Below are 9137 nucleotides of genomic sequence, written 5' to 3'. Positions count from 1 at the left end.
GTATCTAGTGTTATTCGACTTTGGTTTTGTATATTCTTTTATGACCATCTACTTCGTTTAGGATATGGTTTGGAGTGTGATTCGCTACCTATACCCACACATGTTTTCATATCTATAGGTGAATCCCTAGTGGTGGATCGGGTGTACCTATCCTGTGATTGCCTCTTGGTAGGGTGGCATCCTTGGTTAGACTTGTTCGGCTCAGTTATGGAAGATTTGGTATTGTTTGGGATAGTTGAAGTATGCTAGTCATTCTACACGCACAACCTTGCTTATGAGAACTTATTCAAGAGCTACTATATTGCTAGGTGTTTACTTGATCATTTTCTTCTTTGGGTCAACTAAGTTTGTTTCTCCCTGGATGAGTACTCAATGTCTACAGATCCATTTTTTATAACTTAAGCTCATAGAAAGATTATATTGTGAAAAGGGAATTTTGATAAGATCTGTGATGGTTTGTGCACTATGAGTGTGTGATGATTGGTTCAGGTTCACTTCTGGTTGTAGCAAGTATTGATTTAGAATTTTACTGTGGTTATGTGAGAAAGGATTCATCCTAGTTATTGTGTTATAGTCTAGAGGGTTTCGATTCAGATTGAGTTCATGTATTAGTCTGTGGTTTAGTAATAACTCTTGATTTGTAGATCTACCAAAGTTTGATTTGAAAGTTCAGTTCTTAGTAGTTTATCTTGATGGAATGGTCTTAAAAAGGAACTCACTTAGAGAGATCAACACAGACTCTAAAAGATCATAACTTAAGCTTTTGATAACGTCAGTTATTCTTCCTTCTTCTTTATGTTCGAGGACGAACATAGTTTTTACTGGTGGATAATGTAATGACCCGTTAGATCATTTTGAGTACTAGAATTATTTGACTCTTCCCGAATGTTTTATAAGGGGTATTTTGGACTATTAGTTAATTATAGTTATACAATTAATGGGGCAATTTTAATTATTTATTTAAGGTCTTATATTACTTGGTCCATGTGTAAAGGTAAACTAGGTTTATAATATTTGTGGAAACCGCATAGTCGTGCGATGTTAATCATAAACGACCAAAAGAGAGCGTGAGCAGTGAGTTCTCTTCCTTTAGGTAAAAATCTTTTTTTTGCTAAAGTTTTATTATTGGATTGGGATAACTTAATTCATGTCTTAATTATATGTTTTGTGATTATGTGCGTTAGCAAATAGAGATTGGAGTTGTAACTTGGAAATTCTCCTAGACAACGTAGGTGGACCAATTTCATGGGATTAAAAGTGAGAAAGTTAAATAGGTTTGATTGGTTTTATGTGGATAGCTGTAGTAGGTAGTGCACTTTCTTAATATTATTTGTGTAGAAATAGTAAAATTTCACTTGAGAATTTGCACAGCCACAAGTTTGACTTACAATCATGGCAATAGTGACGGCATAATGATTAAGGGTAATAATTAACAAATTATTAGATAGTCTTTAGGAGTATAAGATGCGTGGTTACATTGTTTTCCCAAATTAACGTCACTGTCTGGTTACTTGATGGTAAATTGGATTTTTGTTTCATGCTTTAATTTTCTTGTTATGGTTACATTATTATTCTAGTTTTAAAATATTGAGATAAGTAATTAAATATTTTGGGTACTACATTATTTGAATACTTTTAAATTTATAATAATTGGAGGAATTAAGACACGACCTTAGCCTTGAAATTTGGAAAATATTAAAAGCTTGTTACATATTTGGGTGAGCTTTTGGGTCTAGACTAGACACATAGTAATATGAGTGTTGTTAGTTTTGAAATCTCATTGTGGTTATGTACTTGAATAGATTACATTGATTTGGAAACTCAACGAAAAGGGAAGGCTAAAGTCTCTGAGTGAATTGTGAATCAATTGAGGCAAGTGGATTTCTAAACCCTTGTTAAGTGTATGGAATTCATGTATTTCCTTGTAATATGTGTTTGGGTAATGAGACTTGGTGATGGGTTGACTTGTCCACATTGATTAATTCTAATGAGGAAAAAGGGGTAATAAAAGGCAATCTGATTAAGTGTTTGTGTGTGATGTGTTGAGAATGGCTTGAAAGGCTTGTTGAATCATTGTTGATGTTGTATCATGATTGTGTTGTTGTGAATTGTGCAATGTTATGNGGCTTGAAAGACTTGTTGAATCATTGTTGATGTTGTATCATGATTGTGTTGTTGTAAATTGTGCAATGTTATGAAAATGGTCATCTACTCATTATTTGTGTGAACATGTCATTTGCATTGTTTTGAGACATGGTTGTGACAAGTGTTATGTGAATTGAGAAAGAATAAGATATTAAAGAGGATGCATCATTTCAAGGGACGTATCGCGCGCCGCGATGGATACTATATATTGAGGAACGTATCGCGCGCCGCGATGGATACTATTATAGAGGGACGTGTCGTGCGCCGTGACAGATATGTCCCCCATGGGTCCCAAACTGAGAGACAACGGATGTGTATCATTAGGTCAGACATACATCACTATTCTTGACATTGCAATTCATTTCATTGCACTTCTTTATTATTGGTGTACTTGATCTTGTGTGTTGCTGATCTTGTGAGTGCCTTTCCGTGGAACTTCTGGCTGATGAATATTGAAGTTGTTGTTGAAGATATGCAATTGTTAGAGTGTTGTTGTTGAGGATATGAAATTTTTGTTGTTGTTGTTCCGGTTATTAAATTGTTGTTGTTGTCGAGGATATGAAATTGTTAGAGTGTTGTGTTGAGCTATGTGCTTTGTTAATCGTGAACTGTTATGTTGGGCTGGTTTTAAGCAGGTTGTAGTTGGGGAGGTTGTAATTGATGAATATTGAGCTTGTTGTTGAGATTATATGATTGTTAGAGTGTTGTTGTTGAGATATGTGCTTGTAAATTGTGAACTGTTAGGTTGGGCTGGTTGTATATAGATTGTAGTTGTGAAGGTTCGGTTGGAGTGTAAGGAGTATTCGTGTTCTATTCCCTTAGCTCGTGTTTAGAGGTTTACTTGCTGAGTACCGTGTGGTTTGGTACTCACCCCTTGCTTCTACAAATTTTTGTAAGTAACGAGCCTGGATTTTTGTGGTACTTGTCATTCTCTTCTTTTCCAAGGCTTCTTGTGGAGGATTGAGAGGTAGATGCTTGTCATTTCAGTGGAACTTCTTATTCATATTTATGATCTTGTTCTATTCTAGAAACAATGTCATTTTAGACTTGTGTTTTCTTTTGAATCAATTGTAATACTTTAGAGGCTTGTACATATGACAAACCAGGTTTTGGGGGTATTTTTGAGTTTATTATAAAATTTCCACATTTTCTTGTAATGGTTGAGCTTTAGGTTGACTTGTCTTTGTGGGATAAGACGAGTTCGATCACGTCCATTTTTGGGTCGTGACAGACACTATTTGCTAGGTATACATATTTGAAAAAGACATTCTTTTGTGATTCCTTTATTTTAATGTGAATATTAATTGACAGTTATTTTGTTTCACAATTTTTTAGGTGAAATTGAGCCATATTCAAACTTCACGGCTGAAGATTTCTGTCTGAAGTTCATTGTCTACATAGAAATTTTTTTGAAGACTCAATGTTTTCCAATTATTGTTGGAGGGTCAAATTCGTATATTCAAAAACTTGTGGAAGACCCTGTGTTCATGTTCAAATATAAGTATGACAGTTGGTTTATTTGGATTGATGTAGAGCAATCAGTCTTGAACCTTAGAATTGACACGAGGGTTGATGAAATGGTCAATGCAGGTAGTTTTTGTAGTTATTTTATATATGAATTAAAATATAATAATGACTCTACCTAAAACTTTTCTTATATAGTTTTCTTAATAATACTTTTGGTTTTCAAATATATGTTTACCTAAATAAAACTATTCTTAAATTTATGTTGCATGCAGGGCTGGTAGATGAGGTAAGGCAAATTTTCATTCCAGATGCAGATTACACCAAATGAATCTGACGGTCCATTGGTGTCCCTGAAATGGCCAAATATTTAAGGGAAGAAAAAAATATAGACGGAGATGATGAATCAAAGAACATGATTCTTCAAGATTCAATTTCATGTATCAAGGGTAATACTCATATATTAATTTGTAACCAACTTGACAAGATTCAACGATTAATAAATGAGAAAATGTGGCCGGTGCATCATATTATTGCTACTGACATTTTCAAAGAAGATAGAAAAGAAGTTGTTGACGAAGCATGGAGGAATACTGTTTTGCAACCATGCCTAGATATTGGGAAAAGATATCTCAAAAATGATGATCACAATATTAGTATTGAGTGTAGATAAACTATCATTATCTCTATCTTGTGTTATTTTGTCTCTTGGTCAGTTTAATTTTTGACCTATTTGGTACAGTTTGTATCGAACTACAAAAATATATACTATTCTTGTCTGTTAAAACATTGCTATATATAGAGCAAATATTTAAGCTTTATAAAAATATTTATTTTAAGGTCCGATCCATGCCCAAGTGCCAAGTCCAAATCCAAGTCCAAATCTTTGATATTTAATATATATTAATATAAATACATACTTACACAATTACATGAGATCATTCTTAATGTCCAGGTAATAGAATGAAAAAATAAATGACTATAAATGTTTGGCAAGATTCTAACCTTAAAGAAATTTAAAGAATAAAATTCTTAACTCCAAATTTAAAATTGTTACATAGACAAAGAAGAAAAAAATAATAAATTTCCAATCTATCGGTAAGGATCATTTAAGGAAATATATTCTACCTAATGCAATCATGGTAATGGAAGGTTCGTTCAATAAAACATTTATCTATTATTACATACTGCACAAGTACATATAAATAATTGTAATTGAAATAGTTATCGATAATTGTTCCTTCCCTTCTAATTGAATTAGACTTAGCACTTATGACCTGTTGTTAAATAGTGTATAAATTGACGCATTATCACTTGAATGTATTCCTTGAGAAATATTATTGAGTTCTTAGTACAATCCTTTTGAAATACATATTTTCGTCAATCTTGTATGTGATCTCATAAAAATGTGCATCTAGAAACTTCATCCTAAAATTATTTAAGCCTAATCACCCAAATTCAAGCTGACGTATTTGTAGGTTTTTTTCAAGAATTATTCTTAAGCTAAAAGATATGATTTTTTTAAAAAATTTGGTATATACCAATTCATAAGTTCATAATCACATTTTTACTATAAATGCCCAGTTATATGCGATCTCCAAATAATGTACATTTGATAACTTTATCCTAAAATTATTTACTTGTCATTACCAAAATTCCAGTAGACATATCTATACATTTTTCAAAAGTCATTGATCTTATCCTAAAAGATATCAGTATTTCTGAATATGGTACGATAATTAATAAGTCCACAAATACATTTTTCTATAAATGCTCAATGCAATCTCTTTCATAACCACCATCAAGCAAAATATATTATTTTACATAGTTTATTACATCTCAAGCAAGGTTTCTACTTATTAACTTTATATTTATAAGTATTTTTAATGTATGAGTGTATGCATGAGTGGTTTTCATGGGATCATTTACTATTTTAAACTAATTATTATTATAATTTTATTTTATGTGTAGCTAAAATGAATACTTTCATCAACAACAACAACAAGAAGAAAGTGGTGTTCATAATGGGAGCAACAAGAACGGAAAAATCTCGTCTCTGTGTTGACCTTGCCACCCATTTTCGAGGAGAAATAATCATTTCGGAAAAAATGCAAGTATTTAAGGGAGTTGAAATCGTGGCCAACAAGATCACATACTCTGAGAAACAAGGTGTACAACACTATTTGATAGGTATACATATTTGAAAATGACATTCTTTTGTGATTACTTTATTTTAATGTGAATATTAATTGGCAGTTATTTTGTTTCACAAATTTTTAGATTAAATTGAGCCAGATTCTAACTTCACGGCCGAAGATTTCTGTCTGAAGTCCATTATCTACATAAAAAAAATTGAAGACTCAATGTGTTCCAATTATTGTTGCAGGGTCAAATTTGTATATTGAAAAACTTGTGGAAGACCCTGTGTTAATGTTCAAATATAAGTATGACAGTTGCTTTATTTGGATTGATGTAGAGCAATCAGTCTTGAACCGTAGAGTTGACACGAGGGTTGATGAAATGGTCAATGCGGGTAGTTTTTGTAGTTATCATATATATATATATATATATATATATATAAGGGAACCCTCAACCTGGTGACGTGGCGCCATTAAAAGCCTTAATTCTCCTTCAAATTTTTGAATACCAAAAATACCCTCCTTAATTCTATTTCAATTTTTTTAATACCAAAACAACCCTTCCCCTCCAAACAGTCGTATCCATAACTAAACGACATCCCCCTTGCCTTACTAAAACACCTCTTCCGTACTGTCACCATGTTATATATATTACTCCTAAACCAAAACTCCCTCTTTACATTGCTGCAACTCGGCCTACACACAACCTCCAATTCCCTCTGTTGCTTCCAACTGCTACACTAATTCCCCCCTTCTACTAATATGCACACACTCTCACTGCCTGATTCTACATACCACAAAGAATTCAATCAAACCCCAGCTCAAACCAGGTACACATTGATACATTTTTAATTCACACTTTACATTCGCCTTAACGTTTATCTGATCATTAAACACTTCTAATTTTAGGGTTTAAGTTGAAAATATATTTTAATCTCAAATTTTTTTCTTCATATTGAATTGTTCTAGGGTTTTTCATTTTTGGATTAAAGGTAATTGTAGTGATCTGATCTTGATACAAACCCTAGGTACTTGAGTAAGATCATAACCATCACCCAGAAACCTTGTCAGTGATATTTTACCCTTTACAAACAAGAATGTTAAAAAAAACACCTTTCTACTGCAGTGTTAGTAAAAAATGAATGACGAATAATGTCTCATAATCATTTTGTTTAGTAGGAGTAAGGTCTGCGTAAACTTACCCTCCCCAAATCCCACTTCTGAGATTACACTGGGTTGTTGTGGGAATTCTGTTTGGTTATAGTTTTTGCAAATAATATTTGGTTTTTTTAATGTGTAAATATTGAAAACAGGGTTTTGGTTGTATGTAGTTATATTTGGAATTTTCAATGGCATCTCTTTCTAACCCTCTTTCCGGGATTGATAGTTATGGTTTTTGCTATTACTGCAAAGAAAATGGTTCTTACATGGTTGCAGTGAATATACACTTTATACACATTGGTTCTTATAAAGTCATGTTGTTTAAGCTTTTGATTTTTGTATATAATGTTCATTTCTTTGATGCAAAACTTAGATGACCTTGTATGTTAGGCAAAAGACTATGTCTTCAATAGTGCAGTAACTGTTTATATTTAGTTGCCTCTTGAAGATGGCATGCCCTTTATTGGGAATAATTTGAACTGCATATAGAGTTTATACACATTAGTTCTTATAAATTCATGTTGTTTACGCTTTGATTTTTGTATATAATGTTCATTTCTTTGTTGTAAACCTAGATGACCTGGTATGTTAGGAAAAAGACTATGTAACTGTCTATATTTAGTTGCCCTCTTGAAGATGGCATGCCCTTTATTGGGTAGAATTTGAACTGCATATAGGATTTATACACATTGGTTCTTATAAAGTCATGTTGTTTAATATTTGATTTTTGTATATAATGTTTATTTCTTTGTTACAAAACTAGATGACCTGGAAGTTTTAATAGTGCAAACTCACGTACATTTCTGATTTGTCTCCTACCAGGACTGCTTATATGGACGCATCTGTACTGGCTTCTTCTAAGGACCCAAAGGATTTAAAACAAACCCCCGCCCAATCTAGGTACACATTCATCCATTTTCTACTCGCCCGTTATGCCTGCGTTAGCGTTACTCTGTACAACGGTGCCTCCAAGTGCGTTTTCTATTTTCATCCCCTATTTTTTTTAATCAGTTTTGTAACAAATTACGTGTTATTATTTCCCCCCCTTGAATTTTTAATAAGCAAATTCCTGTACTATTCTACTTTGTCTCCTCCCAGGACTGCTTACCTGGATGCCAATGTACACGCTGCTTCTATGGACACAAAGGATTTAAAACAAACCCCCACCCAATACAGGTATACATTCATACATTTTACACTCACCCGTTACGCTTGTGCTATCGTTACTCTGTACAATGGTGTCTACTCGTACGTCTCATATTTTCATCCCCTATTCCATCTAGTTTGTCGATCACCAGAACGCCCGCTATTGACGCAAACCAACTCTCTAGTATGGACCCAACGGAATAAACAAAAAACCCAGCCACTCCAGGTATACATACATAAGTTTAACCCTTGCATCATTCATTGGATGTCTCATCCTCACACCCTTCCCCTGAATTTAATTCACCCCTTAAATCGTAAAGCAGTTTCTCAAATCTATACATACTCAGGCATATAACGAATGCTGAAAGAACCGCATCAACTCTTTCTAATCTAACCCTTCCTACAGAACTGACAGGTAACTCAACATTATAACTTCCGTTTCTTTATTATTGGTCACCGTTAATATTGTCTCCTTCTTACTTCTTAAACAGAAATACCTCCAAATCCTGTGGAATGGGCATACGTGCACGTAGCAAAATTGAGAATCAACTACCTGCGGAGACAACATGCCCACATAAGGGACTTCATTTATTCCACAAACCTGGAAGAACCATCATGAGCTAATTAACAATTGTTGCAGAACCAATACCTTATGTTTTAATACATTTTTATCTCCTTTTCACCTTATAAGTTTGTTGCCCTATTACTTCCCAAACCTGCCCTACGAATCATCCTTTGATACCATTGTACTATTCATTGACGTTATCCTTTCAAAGTTCCCATTAGTGTGCATAACATTCCAAACTTTGTGGGATTAAAAAAGTTTCAACAACTGTATCTACAAATTTCTAAGCGCAAAATAGGCTACAAAGGGGAATTTGTCTATAAATAAGTTCTTCGCCATTTACGCCATCACATTGATACCCTTTACCTTCCAATTCCTCGCCCGTGCCCCCAAGCTTGCTTAGCATTGACAGTGTTATGGCCCGATAATATGTCTAGGTTTGACTTTCATACGGAAGTATGCTCTTCTGTACATTTTGTTTATGCATCTCTTCTTCTCACAACTTTCACAAAATTATT

Source organism: Solanum stenotomum, chromosome 1 (genome assembly GCF_019186545.1).
Source record: "Solanum stenotomum isolate F172 chromosome 1, ASM1918654v1, whole genome shotgun sequence".
Classification (NCBI taxonomy): Eukaryota; Viridiplantae; Streptophyta; class Magnoliopsida; order Solanales; family Solanaceae; genus Solanum; species Solanum stenotomum.
The sequence above is the reverse complement of the archived record's forward strand: the minus strand, read 5'-3'. Positions refer to the sequence as shown.